General features: G+C 36.1%; 1 long non-coding RNA gene and 1 other non-coding gene across 2 annotated transcripts in view; both read right to left on the bottom strand.

The window, feature by feature from the left end:
• Window positions 1-23418, bottom strand: part of LOC129144821 (uncharacterized) — a 330134-nt gene that overhangs the window by 171514 nt on the left and 135202 nt on the right. The gene's annotated exons all lie outside the window — the stretch shown is intronic.
• On the bottom strand, window positions 3901-4030 carry LOC119233199 (small nucleolar RNA SNORA84). Its single transcript, XR_005122346.1, has one exon. It is a non-coding gene; the product is annotated as a small nucleolar RNA SNORA84 (small nucleolar RNA).

Below are 23418 nucleotides of genomic sequence, written 5' to 3'. Positions count from 1 at the left end.
ATATAACTTTTATATAATATATATTACCACGAGACTATGTTTTACAGTCTCTTGATAATCAACATTATCACTGAGTGATGTGTACAAAATTCTTTTCCTTTAAGATCTTTTATCTTCCCCACTTACTGAAGAGTACCATAGTGTTACACTATAGTGTTACCATTTAATTTTGAAATGTCTTACAAAACTCATTGAGAAAATGCTAGCTTATTGTATATACTTGTATTTCTGCTCTTTGTTATTCTTAATATTTCCTGGTGCTCAGTGATTCTTTTCTTTTATCATTTCCTTTCTGTTTGAAGATGTTTTTATAGCCAATCTTAAAGGAAAGCTATGCCAAAAACCAATCTGCTAGTTTCCCTTTGTCTCATGTCTTTACTTTCCTTTAATTTCTAAAAGTTTGTTTTGCCAGATATCTGATTTACATCTTACTGTTCTTTACTTTCAGCATTTGAAAATATTCTGCAACTTCTTTCTGGTCTTCATAGTTTCAAATGGCAAATTTTCTGTTATTTGATTAATGTTCCAATAGATAACATGCTGTTTCTCTCTCTCTCTGCTTTCAGCATTTACCATTGTCTTTTAGGTTCCAGAATTTAAGTATATATTTATTTGAATTTGTTTTGTTTGGGGTTTGATTAGCTGCTTTGATGGTTTATGCCTTTCATCAAATTTGGGACATTTTATATCGTTAACTGTTTGAATGCTCTCTTAATAGACTCCTTTCCTTCTGAGATTCTAAATATAGGAGTCTTGGATCCTCTATTATTGTCAGACAAATTTCTGAGGCTGAGTTTCTTTTTTTTTTTTTTTTCAGTCTATTTAGACTGTATAAATTCTGTTTGTTCACAAATTCAACATATCCCTTTTCATCACTGTTAAATTATTGAACCCATCCAGCAAATTCTTATTTCAATTATTGTATATTTCAGTTATAGTATCAATTGGATTCTTTTTTTTATAACTTGTACATCTTTACTGAGAATATTCTATTTTTTCCAATTGTATCAGAATTTAAAATTGATGGTTCAAGCATTTCTGGGACAGCTGCTTTCAAATCCTTGTCAGATAATTAGAACATCTGATCCAGCTCAGTGCTGGCACCAGTTGATTGCCTTTTTTTTTTTTCCATGCAAGTTGTGCTTTTCTTGGTTTTTCTATGACAGGTGATTTTTCTAGAATGGCCTGGATAATTTGTGTATCATGTTAGACTCGAGATGTATTCAAATCTTTTATTTTAGCAGACAACCTCTTTAGTTTTAACATATGGAACCTGACTGACTTTTATGGGATTTAAATGAAAGCTGAATTTTTTTAGAATTGACACTTGTTTTGGTCTGCTGTGGTGTTAGCAGAGTTCCCACTAGTCCCTATTGTTGATGCCTGAAGGGATAGAAGAGGCTTTTGTAAGAAGGGCCACAGCATGTGTCTCCATGACACAGGAGACTTGGGGCTTCCTGGAACAGATACTTGCTGGTGCTGTGTTCTCCTCAGTAGTCCCGCCTGCAGCCTCGTATCTCTGAAGGGGGTGATATGTACCAGGCTTTTGCCATTTATTGTTGGTGGGGCTGCAGCTGCTTCCCCCTCACTAGTGGTGTTTTGGAGCTGGATGTGAGAGGAACTTCTGTTCTGTCAGAGAACTGAAGTACCTGCTGTTCTAGATTGGAAGTCTGGAAACACTGGGCCTTGCGTCATCATCTTTTGTTTAGTTGAAGGACTTAGTTTATTCTATTATTGTGTTGCCTTTCTAGTCTTGGGGTCCAAGTCAGTTTGGTTTCTTCCTACCACTAATCTTAGTTGTCTCTTCCACATTTTGCTACACTTTGTAATTGTTCTAAGAGGGAAGTAGGAAAATAAATGGTTCTATACCATCTTGTCTGGACTGGAATTCCCCTTCTGTATTTCTATATGCTAAATACGGAAACTAACTAGGGCAAAAGCAATTCTGGGCATGAGTATTCAGCTTCAGGGTATGGTTTTCATCCTTTTTTCTGTCTATGCTACACAATGAAAGCAGATTTAGTGGACATGAAAACCATCAATAGCGTATGGTAGGTTCCCCAAACTCCTTTCCCCCCCTCCAAGGTATATGATTGCCCCATAACCTGTTTAAATTACCAATATAAGAATAGTTTTACACTTTAATATTTATAGATTTACATTTGGAAAAGGATTTAAAGAAAAAGAATTGTTGACATATTTTGCATATGGCCAGGAGTATCTTAACCATTTATTGTCAAAAACTATGTAGAAATAGTCTGCTGACCCCTAGTCTGAGGAAATGGAAAAATAAAAACCTAAACCTGGATTCTCAGAAGGGCTTGACTTTTGATTTTTTAACATTGTTGGTTTTACAACATATGTATGATTCAGAGGTACATGCTACCACACCACACCCCCAACTCTACTGAAGCACTCACAGTCCTCTACCATAGCCCACTGGATACCCTACTCACCCCCCAACCCCTTGTGATAGCATCAATTCTACAATCAGACTTCTAGGGTTTGCTATTGGTTTGGTTCTGTTTGACCCTTTGCTTTGTTTATATTCCACTCATAAGTGAAATTTTTGGTATTGATTCTTAAATTTGACAACTATGAACAAATCACAAAAATTCCCTGTGATACATTTTTCTCTTTATAAAACTTTGGCTAAACCAGTCTCTGAAGTTTTCCTGGTGTGAAATATTAGCTGAGACTGTCCTCAAACTTAGAAAATAGTCCCAACTATATAAAAGTGGTCTATTTTTACCCCTAACTTTTAAAATTTTGAACAAGTTTCCATATACACTTAAAAATTTTTTGGCAGTTGTTATTTTGTCACATTTGTTTTATCTTATTATACACCTAAGTACATATTGTTCATGAACAACTTGACAGGAGTTGAAAAAAGTTTCCTCTTGAAAGTTTGGTAGTATAGGGCCTCCCTGGTAGCACAAGGAGGTAAGACGCACCTATGAAGCTATCCTCAGCCTCTGCAGCACAAGTTCAATTCCCTGACAGAGATACCCACATGGCGCAGCAGACCTTTCCTGACTCATCTGCTGCTCCCCTCAGCAGTTATTTCAGTTGATCTGCCTGTTCTGCTCCCCACTCTGTTTCTGGTGAATTCTCTCCCCCCCGTACCTCTGGCCTGTACCCCAGTTCTTGTATGCATAAAATATATATTTTTTTTTAAAAGAAAGTTTGGTAGTATGGAAAGAGGAGAAAGTAGGAATATAAATTCAGATTCTATAGAAGTAAAAGAATCCAAATAGAAAACAAAATCAAAGGAAACTTTCTAGACCAAGAGTGGAACCTATATAGTAAAACTGGCAAAATGGCATAAACGAGAGAAAACTGACAGAAGTGACACTTTCAAGGTAAATCCTGGCTAGTCGATTAGACTATTGATGTATTATCAATGTATATTAAATCAGTGTCTGTGTATACTAATTATATGCTGCTATATATTATATGTCATTATACTACTAAAATTCACTAAACTGTCAGTTTTATCTTTCACTATAAAATTGACCCCATTTACTTGATTTATCCAACATATTCCTCCTTTACTTCTGGTAATGACTAATTTGGTTTTATGGTTTAAAATTTATCTATTTTTATTTAATTCATTTGTTTATATTGTAGAAAGACATGAAATCAGGGCCTCCCCTGGTAACGCAGGCAGTTGAGCGCTTTGCTATGAGGCTGCCTGCAGCCTCCGCAGCACTGGTTCGCTGCCGGCCGGCGGGCGAGGGTTCCACATGGCACGGCAGATGTCTCCTGTCTCGCCTGCTGCTCCCCTCAGCCGTGTATTTCATAAGTCTGCCTGTTCTGTTCCCCACTCTATCTCTGGTGAATCCTTTCACCCTCCCATGCAGCTGGCCTGTACCCCGGTTCTTGTATTTTTTCTCAGTGACCTGTATCAGTGACCTGGCTATGGTGGCTGTTGAGAAACAGCCCCCGTGCATAAATCACAGGATTACTTTGGCCCTTCAAATCCACTGGAGAGCTGTACCTGCACAACAACATCCAGTAACCACAGGACATGATAAATAAATCTTCAGAAAAAAAAGTGAAATTATATGGTATTTGTCCTTCAGTCAGTCTGTTTTTACTAAGCATAATACCTTCTCATCCATATTGTTACAAATGGCAGGATTTAATCTTTTTTTTAAGATGTATTTTATTTAAAAATGTATGCAAGAGCTGGGGTGGAGGCCAGAGTACAGGGCTAAGAGGATTCACCAGAGACAGAGTAGGGAGCAGAACAGGCAGATCGACTGAAATACACTGCTAAGGGGAGCAGCAGGTGAGTCAGGAGAGGTCTCCTGTGCCATGTTAGTTAGCTCCCTGGCTGGGGATTTAACTGGTGGTGCAGTGGTTGGTGATAGCTTGATAGTGCTGAGACTTAATCCAGGGAAGCCCCAATTTAATCTTTTTTTCTAATAGTTGAGTGCATTCTACTGTGTATGTAAATACCACATCTTTTTCTCTTCATCTGTCCAGGAGCACTTACATTATTTACAATAGCTAAGAGTTGACAACAACATGATAATGAACATGGAGGTGCAGAAATATCTTTGAATTAGTGTTTTCCGATACTTTGGATAATTAGTCAGAAGTGAAAAAACTGAATCATATGGAATTCATATTTAAAACTTTGAGTAATCCCCATATTGTTTACATAATGGATGAACAATTTACAACATACATATATACACAAACATGATAAAGGAGTTCACGTCTCTCATATCCTCTCCAACACTTGATGTTTCCTGTCTTTTTGATAATAGTCATTCTCATTGGCTTGAGGTATCTCATGATTCTTTTGATTTGGTTTTCCCTAGGAACACATGATAAAAATTTTTCACATGCCTGATGGCCATCTGAAGCTATCGGAAGCAGCTGCAGCACAAGTACAATCCCAAGCAACCAGGGAGCTACCCACATGGCACTGCAGACCTCTCCTGTCTAGTCTGCTGCTACCCCTTAGCAGTGTATTTCAGTCTGCTTGTTCTGCTCCCCACTCTGTCTCTGGTGAATCCTCTTACTCCCTGTCACCTCTGGCCTGTGCCTGGGTTCTCATGTGCCTAAATAAATCAATCTTTTTAAAAAAAGAATACTGAATGTATTCCAAAGTTACAAAAATATTGTCATCATCACATTTCTCAATAGCAATATACAAATCAAAGCATATTGAGCAATGTATTTTTTTAATCAAGGAAAGAGTACCATATGAAAATTTTGTATATATCCAGTCAAGCTATCTACCAGGTATCAAAACTACAAAGAAAATATAAAAGAATCAATTTTAAATATGTATACATTTGGCATTGGTATATTAGTTATTTACTTCTTATTTCTACATTTTTTTTTGTATAAAGGAAGTTGTAAAAGTCTTGCTTAGTAAAGCAAAACCAGTGATTTTCCTCAATGTACGTATCTTTTAATAAGGTCTAATTACCTTATTTTATAGTTACATTGCTATTCAAAGAAATTTGCCCTGTGACTCAGTGAATATGTGTCAAAATCAGAATTCTAAGGTTATTTTCTTTCACCCTTAAACTTTGGTCTTTTTTCTCCACCCTTCTCTTTGTGGATTCTCTATATTTACTGTCTATATATGCTACTACAGTTTTTTGTTGTTATCTTAATATCAAGAGAAATGATCCTCTATTATACTCTATTTAATACTTTTCCTCTAACTGGCAAAGCTATTCATAGTCTTGCTCTACTGAAAAGTAGTTCTATTTTTGCAGTAGCTTGAGCTCAGAGCAGTAGAAAGGACATGGTGATCTAATTAAAGATTCTAAAGTAATCAATTTGAAAATATGGTTTTACAAGCATAGATTTCCTCCCTCAGAATCAATCACATCTGAAAATAGACCTGAAAACCCTAAAACTTACCTTTCAAACATTAACTGCAGCTGTTTTTGAATACATGGAAAATAAGCAACACTTTCAATGTAAGCACTATTCCCAAGAGGAAATTAGCAGAGCATATTAGATTACAAATTTTAATAAACTGGTATTAGCATTATCACTTTCAAACAGAGGACAAAGAGATTGCCTGATGTTATTTCTGAGACACTATAGTGTCTTATCTGCTACAGTGACAAGCCACTTTCAAGTATCTACTGTCTATGCTAAGTAGTTTATAGCATACCAGCCATGTGTCTCCACAGAGGACAACAGAGCTATTCAAAGATGCTCCCTCTTCCTCATACAAGCAGTTCTCATTCAACATTGATGCTAATGTGGGGAAACAAAAAGGTGTCTGACTTCCAGAAGACTAGAGAAATATATTACCTAATTAAATCCCACGCATTGTTTGAAAGTTGGTATAAATCTTTGCATCTTACTTCAGAGTTTCCACAATACAGCTTACCCTACTAATCAAATGAATGAAAGGGAATTCCCTGAAAAATAGACTTGGAATGATTTCAAATGTTCATTAGATGCAACTGTTTACCAGTAACACCTGCAGCAGGACCCAACATGGTCAATATATATATATATATATATATATATATTTAATTTAACTGACATTTCCATTACTGAAACATTTTTCTGAAGCATTTTATAACTAGGATATTTTAATTCTCACCATCCTGAAACTGACAGAAATTGTCAGATAAATGTACTTTGAAGAGTACATTGGCTCAAAGACAATTTTAAAATACAACAGTTGCTAGGTCTTTTTGCCAAATCTCTACTCTAGAAACAAAGAAAGGATTTCAGATGATTTGGATAATTCTTTTATTACCTTTATATTAATTATATTACTTATTGCATTGTCTTCTCCTTTGATTTTGGCAAACATAAAATCACCTCATTAAGTTGGGAGAATTTAAAGGGATTGTGATGCCGGCTCCATAATTTTGTGGTCAGGATTAAGGGAATAAGATAGGGCAGGTGCACAGTACAGTATCTGACAGGTGACAGGTATTCCATTTATTTGAGCTTTTTATCTTTGCCTCTGAAAAATTGAACCCATTGCTTAAAGTGATTTTAAAAAGTAAAAGGCAATATAAAAAAGCCATTAATTTCCAAGGAATCCAAACTATGTAAAGTATAGTACCTGTTAATGTTATTGTAACATTTTACCTTAACTAGAAAAAATACAAAAGCAATTTTAAAGGGAGAGACAAATCCTAATGGATTAGACTCTAACTTTTGGTAATTCCTATAATAGAACTATTTATTAAAAAGTAGTAAAATTGCTCAGTATAGCTCATTTCCTGCCAAAACTTACTAAATAGCTAAGAAACAATCACATATAAAAACAAACAATAAAAGTACCATAATCTACTAAAATGTAAATTTCTAGACTACTTCAGGAAACTTCCATTAGCTCTTTCACCTCATCATGATATAGTTTGCCTGTTATAGTAACAAAATAATACAAAGTGTTCTGCCCAGTCGTGGTGTATGCAACTTTACAGAAATGCCAGTTTATAAGCAATGAATTACACAGGTTCTGGGAAAGACTGACCCAGAATCCCTAAATAGATTCATTGATTAGGAAAATATTTAAATATTCCTACTAAATATAGAGAGAACAATACAGTATTTTCCTAGGATTTCTAACCATGAAGCAAAGTAGCAACGATATGACTCTTCTAGAATTGACAGCTACTGCTTAAATTCTGCCCCATAAGGGTAAAATGCAAATTTATTGATTTTTCCTTCAGCAGAAAGTCAAATAAGTAAATTTAATAATGTGCAATGAGTTACCCCACTACTCATACAAAATTAACCAGTTGGCTCTATTTTCTGACCCCAAAGATTTCAATGTGAGCTCATTTTCTATGACTGTGTCCACTTCACAAAGTAAAGTGATAACGTGTAATGAGAGAATATAAACTCATCAATACATGTCATTACTTCAGTTTAAACCAGAAGATTAAAGTATAAACACATCATGGATATTAGTAATTCTTCCCTTCTAAGTATGCAGAATTTTGTAGTTGGCAGGGGAATGAATGAAAGTCATATGAATTTTCTTAATTTTGTATGATCCAGAAAATATTAAGATAACCACATTAAAAATAGAAGTAAATAGATCAATGGATTGAATGTATTGCTTACATGCTACCAAGCATGTGATATGATTGATGATTTAACTTCAAGTCAAGCAGTAATGTCAGTAGCCATAGCCACAGCTAGCCATAGGTAAATGGGTTAAATTTTGTAGAGATCAGAAAATTGAGCTAGAAAACCTTCCAAGGATCTTATGGATCAGATAAACTCCATCTCAGGTGTGGAAGAAGGAACAGGTACAGATGAGAAACACCAAGATAAGTATAATTAAGGCCAAGAAAGAAAAAGGAATCTCATTAATACTCTTAATTTAAAAGATGCATTAAGATCCTCTTATAACCACTGTTATTATGTTTTAGAGACAACAATTGAGGCTGTTACATTGCCAATTTATTGTAAATATTATTTCTTTGCAACATCATATGAAATATTTTAAAACAGTATTTCATATTTAAATAAAACCTATCAGGGCCTCCCCGGTGCGCAGCGGTTGAGCGCTGGGTTGTGAAGCTGCCTGCATCCTCTGCAATGCTGGTTCAATCCCCAGCCACCAGAGGAGGGTCCCACATGGCACGTAGACCTCTCCTGCCGCCTGCTGCTCCCCTCAGCAGTGTACTTCGGTCCTTCTGCCTGTTCTGCCCCCTGCTCTGGCTCTGGTGAATTCTCTCACCCTCCTGCGCTTCTGACTGTACCCAGTGTTATATAAATAAATAAATAAAGCCTATCAATAAGTTCATAAAATTACTGAAAGAGTAAAGTTTTCTCATTTCTTTTAGAAATTTAGATGAGCTGTAAGACATTCTTAAAACAACACTGAAGACATATTTAGACATTAAGCAACTCATTCTGAATCTAGTATCCTTTTTTTGTATACACACCAAACCTGGCAGTTCAGAATGTGAATTTTTTAATTTTCCTGGTCTTCTGTTTGCTTATTTTTCTTTGTTTGGTCTGTGAATATTTTAGTGAGGATTCATTTTTAAAGTAATCCTGGTCCTTGCTGTTGCTTTGCAGTGTTTGAGAAAATGACTAGAAGAGCTTTAATGCTGTCTTGTTCATCAGTGTGAATCAGATAAAAGATTAAAAACAATACCTAGAGCGCAGCTCTCAACTTGGGTTTCTGTCTGTTGAATTTTAATTCCATGGTAAGAGTCTTGTTCAGACAGAAGGTAAATAAATAAATAAGTTCATAAATTCCACTGATTTCAGCAGGCTATGTCACTGGGGATGCATTATTTTTAAGCCAAAATATCATCAGTGTTTTACATGATTGCATTAGAGACTCCAGCCCTCCACGATTCCTTTCTAAGGCCAGCACCACCTGTTTACCAAACTAAGGCTTTGAACGTGAATAGGGAGAGTAAATAGAACAACAGTCAGTGAGTGCTATAGGCAACTGGTTGGTAAGATGACACATAGCACAGGTGACCCTCTCAGTCCTTTCAAACATTCCTCTCCCACCCCCTTCTATGTTGCATTCTACTTTGGAAGACAAAGTGATGTAAGGCTAGAGGTGGAGGCCATGGGATGCAGAAATGTATGCAGCCTTTGATGGGCAAATGCCAATATTTTTGCCTCTGGAGTGTGTCGGAATTCACGAAGTGACGGTATTTACTCCTCACCTGGCTGGGGAGGAAAGGCGTGCAGTGCTAACACCTGGCAAGGAAATTACAGGTGTGAACAATTATTGGGGTTGGGGGCATTAAGGAGAAACAATTATGCACATTTTCAGTTTAATTTGATGATAGCCTCAGGTTCCTGGGCTCTTGCCAAGTTGATTGCCTGCGTTGTAAAAACCAAGGCATCTGGCTTTTAAAAGTTAAGACATTTTTGGTTTTTTGTTTGTTTGTTTTTGTTTTTTTAAAGATTTATTTATTTATTTATTTATTTATTTATTTATTTATTTATACAAGCACTGGGTATAGTCAGAAGCACGGGAGGGTGAGAGAATTCACCAGAGCCAGAGCGGGGAGCAGAACAGGCAGAAGGACCGAAGTACACTGCTGAGGGGAGCAGCGGGTGGCAGGAGAGGTCTGCGCGCCATGTGGGGCCCTCGCCCAGCGGCCGGGGAGCAGCCGGGGATCGAACCGGCGCCGCAGAGGCTGCAGGCAGCTTCGCAACCCAGCGCTCAACACTGCGCCACCGGGGATGCCCAAGACATTTTTGTTTTAAGCCTGTTGACTGGCTCACTGTGAAATGAATGCAAAGTAAGAATATGGCTTTTTTAGAAGTATGTTTCATACATTTTACTACAAAGGTATAATTTTAGAAATGGTACAATGGCAAGTTTATAGCTTTATGCTGGTTTTGCTGTCAACATTTGTTTATGTTCAAGATTTACTTATTCAGTCAGCCTACAAATATTTACTGAATGACTCCTTTTAGAGGGCTATCCCCTCTTAGGTTATCCCTTCTCAATGAGAGCGTACAGTCAAGAGAAAGGACTGTGTCCACACACCAATAATATAGGTATGACAACAGTAATGAAAGACATCATGGAGTTATCAGTTGGGAATATGATTTGGAATGGGGATCAGGAAGTGATCCCTAAAGAAGTGGCTTTTAAGGTGAAGACTACAAGATGAGTTAGCAAGATGAAGAGTGAGATTATTTCTAGCATAGGCAATATTTCATATGAGGAAATTGTCACTAATGTAAAGTGAAGCAAGACCAGTTGAGAGTAAATCAAAGGGAGGGAGAAGATGGCTCAACAGGAGGCTAGTCAGGCCAGAGGCCAGTTGGTCCATGAATTTGTGGGCCACGATAAGGAGCAAGGATTGATTCTAAGATAATGGGTAACTGCTGAGAGATTTACCATCAGAAAACTTAAAAGCAGTTTGATGCCTTATTAGATCTGAGCAGCTACTGGGTACCTGTTACTATGCTGGTAATAGGGCTACAAAGTAAATGGGAGAAGGTCCCTGTCTTCAAGGAGTTCCCTACTTTAAATGGAAAATACAAAAAAAAATATATATATATATAATAAAAGGACATAGGTTTAAATAGAGAAGCAGCCAAGAAAAGGGTCTTTCTTTAGCTCAGCCTCTGAGTGTGTCTCACGATGGGTTTAAGGGAGATGGCATTTAATGGCAGTCTGAACGAACTTGTACCAATTAACTACATGGACCAAGACTCAGACGAGCCTTTCAGATAAAGACACAAGCATGCTCAGAGACCTGTTTGGCACACTGGGAGAATTGCCTGTAGATGAGAATAGGTGCAGGAAAGGGTGTGGGTAGGAGTGAATTAGGAAATGTGACTGAACAGGTTTATGTAGCATATCTTTGCCCTGTTAAGAAATGAAAGATGTTAAGGGATTTGTATGTTGCACCACCTTCCACTTTTTTGTGAATACTCACCAAGGAAAATTCCAAATGTTGCCTTTACAGAGAAAAAGAGCCATTAAATTGGCAATTCTCAGCAATACAGTTACTGTCTTTACCATTTCTGTCACTTTTCAAAAGTCTACAAGAATTTATACCTGTTCAACAAGATGTTAATTTATGCCTCAGGAAAAAGAACAGAGGAATATATATCTTAAGGTGATCTCTTTTTTCATTTTGGATCTGAGCCCCGCACAAACCTGAAAAATGGAATAAATTTTCCCAAGAAGACATCAAATACTCAACAGAGAGGAAGAAAAAGGTCCCTATTTATCATGTTCCTGCAATCACCGTTGAGTGATATATTGTGATTACAACCTTTTTTTTAATTGGCAGGCTTCTGGGATGCTAGGGGAATTGGTGACAAGATGATGGATCAGTTTCTCCATATTGGCTGGTTGATCCAACAAACCTAAAGCAGATATTGACATTTGTCATTCAACATTGGAGCCCTACAGACTCCTCTGCTGATTAGTCAAATACTTCACCTCCCTTTAATTAATGTTTTTAAGAGCAAAGCCTCACAGAAATGCTCAAGGGAGCAAAGTTTTAGAATATAATGGAAAAGAACGGTTACATGGTACCAGTTGAATGAGGAGTGAGTATGGGGGGAAACGAAGAAATCAATGACAGTGTTTGAACAGTTTAACCTGTTGGCCCTTGCATGTTAATAGATTATTTATGAATCACATTGCCAGGGAGAAGAAATTAGTATGATTAGCACTTTCTGTTTATTGACTGCTCATCACAAATTGGGAAAATGTTTCCATGTACTTTTGTCTATTACCTTGAAAAATCATTGACAAGAAAGGGCAAGAAAACTCATCCTGTCATATAAACTAAAAATTTTATCCTAAAGAAAAAAAAAAGTATAAATGAGCAGAAACCTATTTTGCTTTGTGCTGTGAAGAAAAGGGAAACTTTTATTTCCAGAGAAAAGTCTGTTAAAATCGGTGGTTAGAAAGGAGCTTTGAAGTTTGACATGAGTCTAATCTCATTCTTTAGTTAATAGTCAAGGATTTTCAGAGTCCTTAGGATGTTGGCAGAAATTTTTCACCCCTTTTGTGCCTCCTCCCACCCCAATCATCTCGAAGTTTTCTTTACCATACAACTTCAATCATGCAGTGTTTTGAAAGAGAGCTGCAAGCTAATCCCGTAATAAAGACAGTGAAACAGAGATGCTTAGGGAAAAATCCAGAAAGGGTTTAGAATTCTACTTTAAGTGCCTCAAAAATTCACAGATATAGTTTAGGTATTATACAGGGGAAAAGGGTGGTTTTTTGGGTCTAAGTCTTATGAATAACAAATCCACAAAGATCCCTGACTTATTTAGCAACCATAGGATCAGAGACCAACGTAGGATCCCAGACCTGGGTTGGATTCTAATTAACCTGTCTTGGTTTTTGACAAACTAAAGGAAAATGCAGACTCTAGAGAGAAACAGATTTGGATGTAAATCTCAGATATTTTAATTTTCTGTAAATAACCTTGGGCAAGACTTAGAGAGTTTGCGAGGTTTAAAAAATATATCTACCCACCCAGCCACTCACTCATCAATCATGTATCTAAACACAAATTAATTTTCCTTCCCAATCCCCTTTTCCTTCTATAGTTTGTTTTAATGAGAATGATAAAAGAAAGGATCATAAAACTCCCTCTTGTCACTGAGTTAGCCTTCAATTTTTAAGGAAAATAATCATGTTCCTTATTCTTAATGAAAAAAAATCACTGAATTTAAGAAAGGATTATAAATTTAGAAGTCACATTGTTGAATAATCAATCAATTGTTGGCATTCACATGATTGAATAAAGACAATTACATTTCAGGAAAATATTTAGGGGGCATTTCATGGGATATGAAATCACCTTTTCCTTATAGGAAAGAACCAAATATCTTCTCTATTTCTAATGTCTAGTTTTGATGATAGAATTAATGAAATGTTTGGTATCTATAATCATCTGAACTCAAAGAATACTGTCAAAGCAAAAAATCATGCTGCAAAGTGATTTGGAAAGAAGTCAATAGAACAAAGGTTTACATGTAGATTTCATTTTTTTAAATATCCTAAGAAAACCCTATAATCAATTCCAAGTAGTTATATTGAAATGTACAAGTCAAGTAACAGTATAAAATTTGTGATGAAAATCATTTTCAAGGGTATCGATTAACAACTTTAATTTCCACATTTATACCATTTTACTAAATATCAGAGCAATGCTGTTTCTTGACTTTCAATTTTAGCCATTACTTGTTGATTTTCCTACTGTGAAGGATTAGAATTTAGATATTATTGCACATATGCACATTTAAACATTTTTCTTATCCTTTCAAAACAAATATATCACTCTTTTTGACTAAATCAACAATCAGTGTTTGCCTTATTATAACTAGAGAAATTTTATACACAGAATGCTATATGGCATCTTATGACTATTATTTCTTGTACAACATTTTGCTTTTCCTGTAGAATTATTGTCTACACATACACATATTTTCTATATACAGGCCATTGATTCTGACATAGTAAATAGGTTAAATAGTTCTTTCTTGGAAATAGAAGTCTGGTTTAAAAACTACCTGGGAAAGTCTTTTTATGGTACCTAATTCAACCTTGTAATAAGGTGAGAATCTACCCTGTTCCTATCCATTTACTTTTCCATTTATATGGAAAATTGGAGGGGTTTCTATGGAAAATAATCCTCAACACGGTCCTCTAATGATCCACTTCCACAAACCAGGTGACTGTTTTTAAGTTCCTAACATAAACAAAATTTCTAGAACTCTGATTGTTTATAGTTTGAATGTAGCCCATATCCTTTTGCAGTTCCTCCTCTTATAATTTTGACTTGTGAATAAGACATCAATTTTGGTATCTACTAATATTTTCATTAATTTGTCAGTCATTCACACAACAATATAATTTGGGGAGTACAACATCATACCTCCATATGTGCATGTGCTGCATTCACCCTCTACTCCAGGCTCACCACTGTCAATATCCTCTCTTTCCTTTATACTTTCTTCTTACCCCCTATTCCCTCTAGTAACTATCTTTTTTTTTTTTTTTTTTGCTGAGAAGAACTGGGGTGCAGACCAGAGTTGTGAGGGATGAGAGGATTCAGCAGAGACAGAGTGGGAAGCAGAAGAGGTGGATTTACTGAAATACATTAAGGGAAGCAGCAGGCAAGACAGGAGAGGTCTGCTGAGCCATATGTGGGTTAGCTTCTGGGCCAGATCAAACTCAGGACATATAGGTGATAGAGCTGAGACTTAACTGCTAGGTCAACAGGGAGGCCCTAGCTAGCAATTTAACAGAACCCAAGATCTTTTTTTTCCTGTACTTTTCCAGTTTGTTCTCTTTGGTTTTTGATATTCCATGAATGAGTAAGACTGCCTGATGATTATCTTTCACTTTCTACCTTTTGTTCACTTAGCATAATCACCTCTAGAACCATCTATTTGTCCCAAAGGCACTATTTCATATTTTTTAATAGCTGAGTGGTATTGCATTGAGTACATATTCCACATCTTCCTTATCAAGTCATCTGTCATTGTTATTTATATTGGTTCCATGATTAGGCTATTGTAAATACAGTGGCTATCAACACAGGCATGCATAAATCTTTCTTTGGGTGCATATTTAGCAGTGGTATTGTTGGTATTTTCCATTTTTTCTTTTTTAAAAGGGAATTGCCATACTCTTTTCCATAAAGGCTCCATCGGCAATATAAGCCAGATCTAGAATGTGGCCTAAGGGGAACCCAGGACCTCAAAACAGTTAATACAGAAGAGTGAAAGGTCACAGAAGGGAAATAAAATTATTACACAGAGATCTTAATGTCTTATCTATGTCCTCAAAAATTATATGCAGCCCATCACTCAGAAGTTTTAGTATGCTGCTAATAAGTAACCAGATTTACTGATCAGGCCCGCTGAAGTTTGAGAAGCTCAGGTCCAAATGTGTATTAATATTTTACCTGGGAGAAAGCTGCAGCTATTCAAGGACACCTCTTTTTCCAGATTATTCAAAGGAAGTTTCGGAGGGCATGCAGGGAAAGAAATGAAACATATTAAAGCAAAATGGGGGGCCTCCCTGGTGGTGCAAGGGGTTAAGCATCTCACTATGAAGCAATTCACAGCTTCTGCAGCATGAGTTCAATCCCTGGCGGCCAGGGAGCAACCCACATGGCACAGCAGACCTCTCCTGACTTGCCTGCTGCGCCCCTCAGCAATGTATTTCACAATCTGCCTGTTCTGCTCCGCGCTCTGTCTCTGGTGAATCCTCTCACCCTCCCACACATCTGGCCTGTGCTCCCATTCTTCTATGTATAAATAAATATTTTAAAATATATATATAAAGCAAAATGGGTAATCTACAGGTAAAAGGAAAATGTGTGTTGTTAGCATTGTTTTGATATGGCAAGAAGATCATTTATCAGTTGAGGGTAGAATGCAGGTTTGGTTATAAATATGAAGGTGTAAGCAAGACCGGAATGATGGAAAACCTCAAATGTTTTACTAAGGACTTCCTCCTGTCGGAAAATGCTGATCCACTGGAATGTTTTCAGTAGCAGAGTTATGTAATTAATCTTATCATTTAGGAAGATTAATCCATTTACCCTGTGGAAGATATTTTAGGCTTAGGGAAAAGAATGCAGAAAGAGACTAGTTGAGGGATATTGTCATTATCCCAAAATGTAAAAGATTTGAATTAAAACAACATTGACAGCAATTAAGGAGATATATTGGGACCAAATTAATTACGTCAAATGTTAAACTTATGTGACTTTACTAAAGAAGCAACTGAGCAATACAAATGATCTTAGGAAAAGTAAGTTATATGATTCCAGTTAGTTCTCTAATAGAGTAAGCTAATTTATCCTACAGTATAGTGAGTTTAACAGTGTACCCCAAAATATATGTTTTGTAAGAATGTTACAAAAATTGCTTGAAGTACCAGGGACATCACTGCAATAGAGAAATGGCATAAAGAAGAATAGTTTTGTAGGGCCTCGAATTACTACTCAGCACTCAGTTCCTTTTCCCTCCTCCCTGAAGAAATTGCAATTCTGTTCAACTATTAATCCTTCTGCTTATGATGCAGAGGATATTGACCCCATCACCAACTCTGGGTGTAGATTCCAATTAATCAAATATCAGTCTGTGGCATATACCTGGTGATCTTACTGTTCACAGTGTGGACCTGTGGCCTAAACTGACCCCATCACATTAAATGAAAAAATTAATACTCTATATTCAAGGGAGCCAGTGCTCATCTTCCCTCATTCATTCACTAGTCTTTTCTCCCAATGTGAAAGCAATATAGGTATTTTCCATTTTGTGCTGGTAGCCATCTATGGTCAGATGAAGAACTAGCCTAAAGATGAAGCAATGGAAGGATGGACTATCACACATGTGTAGGCATATATACATTTGGATCTAGCATACAAGACAATGCATGCTATATATGAACAAATGCATATTTTAAATTTATGTAGTTACATTAAATGTAGAGTTAGAATATGCAAATTATGGTTTCTGCCAAGAAAGTAATCTAGAAAGGGTTGTTTGTAGCATTTCCCTGACCGAAAGAAATCTGGAAATCTTATAGAAGTGATAGCAAAAGATTTCAGGAACCAAATGTTACTGAAAACTGGAGTTGGGGAGTGACTGGAGACGATCTTGGGTTGATGTGTACTGTGGAGGTAGAGGACAGTGGGGCATGAGGAAGGCTACTAGGGCAATAATGGAAACAGGTTGAATAAAAATTTTTAAAATTCTTCTCTTGCTTTCCCCTAAAGATATTTGGGATACATTATTGTCAGCCCCTTCACAACAGAATGCAGCAGCTACATAGTCACAGTCCTGGTATAATATCAGAAAAGCATACATGACCCTGTTTTGAGTGAAGCTTTGATGAATATAGGTACTAATCACTAGTTGTTCTGAGTCATTGACTTCTTTACCCCATTGGACAAACCTTCAAACACAAACTAATATCGATCCCTCTCAAACTCTTCCAAGAATTTGGAGAAGTTGGAATACATACAAGCACATTTTGAGAACAACAGTACTTTTACGCAAAACCAAAATAACAAAAGGACAAGGCATCATGACCAAGTGAGATTTATTCCAGGGATGTGATGATGTTTCACCATCAAAAATCAATCTATGTGTTTCACTACATCAACAAAAAGATATTGATATTATCATATCAAGAGATTAAGAGAAAATAAAAAATGGGGGTAGAGAGCACATAGCTAAACATCATAAAAGCCATATATGGCTAACACACAGCTAACATAATTCTCTGGTGAGAAAATGAAAGCTTTTCCTTAAGATTAAGTAAAGATAAATATGTCCACCTTCACCACAACATTTCAGTGCTGAACTGCAAGTCCTGGCTAGAGCAATTAGGCAAGTAAAAGACACAAAAGAATCCAAACTGGGAAGAAGCTATACAATCATCATTGCAGATGAATTAATAAATATACATAGAAAACCCTAAAGATTACACTGAAAAAACTAATTGAAACAATAAATCAGTTAAATGACATGTTATAAAATCAATTTATAAAAATCAATTGCAGTTGTATATGTCAATAATGAGCTAGAAGAGAAAAAAAAAATCAAGAAATCCTATTTACTATCATACCCCAAGTATTAGGCTTAACAGAATAGGTGAGGGAACTATGCAATGCAAAACATAAGACTTTGCTAAAAGAAATATAAGAAGATATAAAGAAATGGAAGGCTATTTCCTGTTCATAAACTGGAAAAAATAACATTGTTAAATGGCTATTTTATCCTGAACAATAAACAGATTAGAGCCTCCCTGGTGGCACAGTGGATTGTGAGCAGCACTGTGAAGCTGTCCGCAGCCTCTGCAGCACAGATAGGATTCCCAGCTGGCCAGCAGACCTCTCCTATCATGCCTGCTGCTCCCCTCAGCAGTGTATTTCAGTCAATTTGCCTGTTCTGCTCCCCACTCTGTCTCTGGTGGGTCCTCTCACCCTCCCATGCCTTTGGCCTGTACCCCAGCTGTTGTAGAAAAATAAATTTAAAAATCTTAAAAAACTCTCTTTAAAAAAAATACAGATTTAAATGAAATCCTTATCAAAGTTTTAATGGCATTCTTTAAAGAAATGTAATCTACATTGCTGCAATTTATATGGTAGCACAAAAGATCACCAATAGTCAAAGTAAAAAAGTAAAAACAACAGTATCACACTCCCAGACTTCAAATTATACTACAAAGCCATAGTAATAAAAACCATATGGTATTAGAATAAAAATAGACACAGTTCAATGGAATGGAATTAAGAAACCAGAAATAAACCCACACTCATATGGATAGTTCATTTATTTCTTTTTTAAAAAAAGATTTTTTTTTTTTATTTATGCAAGAACCGGGGTACAGGCCAGATGTGCAGGAGGATGAGAGGATTCGCCAGAGACAGAGTGGGGAGCAGAACAGGCAGACTAACTGAAATACACTGCTGAGGGGAGCAGCGGGAGATAGGAGAGGTCTGTCACACCATGTGGGTATCTCCAGGGCCAGCGGGGATCAAACCGGCACTGCAGAGGCTGCAGACATCTTCACAATGCTGTGCTCAACCACCTGCGCCACCAGGGAGGTTGAGACATCAACCTTGTTCATTTATTTCAAAGGAGCTAGATCTTTTATCTATTTTGAGTTGACTTTGGTGCATGGTGAGAGGTTGTGGTCTAGTTTCATTCTTTTACATGTGGTAGTCCACTTTTCCCTATACACTGGAAAAAGAAAAGTCTCTTTAAAAAAAGGTGTTGGGTACCTTTACAGCCACATGTAAAAACATGAAACTAAACATTATCTCTCATTTATTAAAAAACAATTTCAAGATGTATTAAAACTTGTACCTTAGAACTAAAACCATAAAATACATAGACAAAAACACTGGCAAAAGGCAAAACTCCAGGATATTGAAATCAGAAATATTTTTGGAACCTCAACTCCAAAAGCAACTGAAGCAAAAGCAAAATATATGGGACTACATCAAACAAAAGTTTCTGCACCACAAAAGAAACCATCATTAAAACTAAAATGATACCCTAAAAAGTGGAAGAAATGACTTGTACATCATACATATGACAAGGGATTTTCATACAAGATCCACAAATAAATCATACAACACAACAACAACAACAAAAATAGGCAGAATAACTGAATAAACACTTCACAGAAGACATACAGATAACCAACAGACATAAGAAAAAAATGTTCAAAATCACTTATAAGGGAAGTACAAATCCAAACCACAAGGAAATACCAAGTAATACTATTGACAATGATCCTTATCAAAAAAGATCAGAAAGAGAAATTGTTGGCAAGGGTATGTTGAAATAGGAACACTCATACACTCTTGGTGGGAATGTAAATTTGTCATACTCCTACAGAAAACAGTATGAAGGTTTCTCAAAACATTTGAAATCTATCATATGATCCAGCAATTCCTCTCCTAGCTATCTACTCAAAGAATGCAAAAACACTAATTCAAAGCAATATATGAACTATTATGTTTAGTGCAGCACTGTTTACAATAGCCAAGTTATGAAAACAATCTAAGTGCCTAAGGACAATTGAATGTATTAATAAAATGCACAATGGTATACAATTCAGCTACAAAAAAAGATGAATTATTGTACTTCTCAAAAACATGGATAGAACTGAAGCAATTAAGCTAAGCAAAATAATCCAGGAGAAAGACAATGATTATATTTAAAAAGCTTAGATAAGTTTCAAACCAGAAAATGACTCTAGAAATCTGACTGTAAAATTGAGAATAAAATAGGGGGCGGAAACAGCTGGAGAGTAAAGCCAGGTAAGGGCCCAATGGGTTATGCTGGACACTACAGGTGCATCTGAGGAGGTATGCTATCTGAAGCATATATAGGGTTGCAAACCATTATTACCTCATTAACAATAAAATTTATCACAGAGGTACAAAATATTCCAGAAACTTTCATGGAGATCAGGAAAATCAGTGCCACCAAATTAAAGAAAAATGACTGCTATCATATTTCTCAAGAGTATTACTAGGTACAAAAAAACCACTAATTATAAGAAAGTAAAAATCAAAATCAACAAGCAACTATAAACCACAGGCACACTACTGGGGGAGAGGCAGAGGGAGCAGGATCAAAACAAGGGGTGGGAATTGTATGAGGACTATAACCAAAATGAAAATATAAACATTGTGCAAAAATGAAAAATGATGTAAAAAATATATAAAATTTAAAAAACAATAATAAAATATACACATAATAATAAATAAAAAATGGGAAGAAACAATGGAGTAACATTTTATAGTGGTAAACTATAAATAACAAAAATTACCATTTTCAGCAATTAAGTATGCAATTCAATGACATCAGCTGCATTCACAGTGTTGTATGACAGAATATCTTTAAAATCCTAAATGAAAAGTTTAATGAGTTTAACCTAGAATTTTATTTACTGCTGAAATTTCACATAAATGTGAAAGTGTAACAAAATTACCTAAGGCAGTAGCCATATACATGGATGAAGAATGAAACTAGACCACTATCTTATATTGTATACAAACATTAACTCGCGAGTTTTAAAAACTTGCATGTAAAACCTGAAATCTTAAGATACATAGGTAGTAATAACTTTGACATTGGCCTTAATGATATCTTTGTGGATTCATCTCCAATGGCAAGAGAAACAAAAGAAAACTATACAAATGGGAATGCATCAAACTAAAAAGCTTTTGCACGAAGAACAAAATCATGAAAATGAAAAGACAACCTCGTAAATAGGAGAATTTTTGGAAAATCAATCATCCAACAAGGGGTTAATATCTAAAATATATAAAGAACTCGAACAACCCAATTAAAATCAGGCAGAGGATCTGAAAAGACACTTTTCCAAAAAGATGTCCAACAGGCACATGAAAGATGTCCATCTTCACTTATTATCAGGGAAATGCAAAATAAAACCACAACAAGAAATAGGCTCAGACTATGAGAATGGCTGTTATCAAAAAAATAAAACAACTGTTGGAAAGGATGTGGAGAAAACGGAATCTTCATATGATGTTGGTGGTTATGTAAACTAATATAGCCCCCATGGAAAACAATATGGAAATTTCTCAAAATAATAGAAAATACCATACAATCCAAATATTCTACTCTAAGGTAATTTTCTGAAAGATATGAAGACATTAATTTAGAAAGATTTATGTACCATGATGTGCATTGGCACATTATTTTCAACAGCCAAAATTTGGAAACAATTTAAGTTCTCATCGATGCATGAAACAATGAAGAAGTAGTATACACACACAGTGGAATAGTACTCAACTATTAAAAAAAAAAAAAAGTTGAAATCCTGCCATTTACAACATGTACAGACCTAGGGGATATTATGCCAAGTGAAATAAGGTCAGACAGATAAATTAAAGACAATTTATGATTTCATTCATGTGAAAGGTAAAAAAAAATAAACAAAAACATTGAGATTATGAGAACAAAATATTGGTTACCAGAAAAGAAGTGTGTTGGGTTAGTGAATAAATTCAGTAATGGATGTCAAAAATGTGGGCCTCCCTGGTGGCACAAGGGGTTAAGATGCAGTTACCTATGAAGGTAACTGCAACCACTGTAGCACGAGTTCGATCCCCGGCCAGGAGGCAACCCACATGGCACAGCAGACCTCTCCTGACTACCTGCTGCTCCCCTCAGCAGTGTATTTCAGTCAGTCTGCCTGTTCTGTTCCCTGCTCTGTCTCTGGTGAATCCTCTCATCCCTCACACCTCTCCTGTACCCCAGTTCTTGTATGCATAAAAATAAAATCTTTAAAAAAAATGTGGTGCTTGATGGAAACCAGACTTTAGGTAGTGAGTGTAATGTAGATGTAGATGTAAAACTGTAATGCATATAACTAAAAGCTATATAATCCTGTGAACCACTGTTACTTCAGAAAATACTTTAAAAATTACTGTAGGTATATAAATCTCCAGCACAATTACCAAAAAGCAACTGCATTTAAAGAAATAACTTCTCAAAATATTTACAGAAACCAACATAATGATACAAAAGTGATTAGAATAAAGGTGTTTAATTATAATTATTTGGTAAAGTTTACCAAGGTCTTCAAATTATAAAATATTATAATTAGTGAAACAAGCAATTTCAGCATGGTATTAAAGATTTTTTTTTTTTTATTTTTCATGATTCATTCAGTGTCTAGATCCTAGGTTTTGCTGGGTTATTTTTTCTTTAAAAGCACAAATTTAGGGCCTCCCTGGTGGTGCAAGGGGTCAAGCACAGCACTATGAAGCTATCCACACAGCAGAACTCTCCTGACTTGCCCACTGATCCCCTCAGCAGTGTATTTCAGTCAATCTGCCTGTTCTGTTCCCCACTCTGTGTCTGATGAATCCTTTCACCCCCCCCACAACTCTGGTCTGTACCCCAGTTCTTATATTCATAAATAAATCTTTTAAAAACCCACAAATTTATACAGTTATTTGCTCTTTTCTGTTTTCCATCAACCCTTTTTCCCCACCCTTTTCTCTACTAGGTGATAAGAATATGAAAGAGGGATTATGTTTTTGACAAAGAATATAGGTAAAGGAAGAATAGAAAGGAGCTATCAATAGCAAGAATGTCCTCATTCTCATCAGCTAGGGCTGCCTTAACAAAATACCACTGACTGATGACTTCAACCACAGAAATTCATTTTCACATGGCTCTGAAGACTAGATATCCAGTAGTGTCAGTTCTGGTTTTTGCTGACTGCTCCCTCCTTGTAGGCATCTTCTTGCCGTGCCCTGCCTTTTTCTGTTTCTTCCTTTTCATACTGAATTAAGGCCCATCCTTATGCCCTCATTTAACCTTAAATACCTCTTCAAAGACCTCATCTCCAAATAAGTTTATATTCTGAGGTAGGGAGAATTGGGACCTCAGTATATAAAATTTGAAGAAACACAGATCACTTCA

Source organism: Talpa occidentalis, unplaced genomic scaffold (assembly GCF_014898055.3).
Source record: "Talpa occidentalis isolate TD23 unplaced genomic scaffold, MPIMG_talOcc4v2.1 talOcc4.7, whole genome shotgun sequence".
Lineage (NCBI taxonomy): Eukaryota > Metazoa > Chordata > Mammalia > Eulipotyphla > Talpidae > Talpa > Talpa occidentalis.
This window is presented reverse-complemented; position numbering and strand designations above follow the sequence as displayed.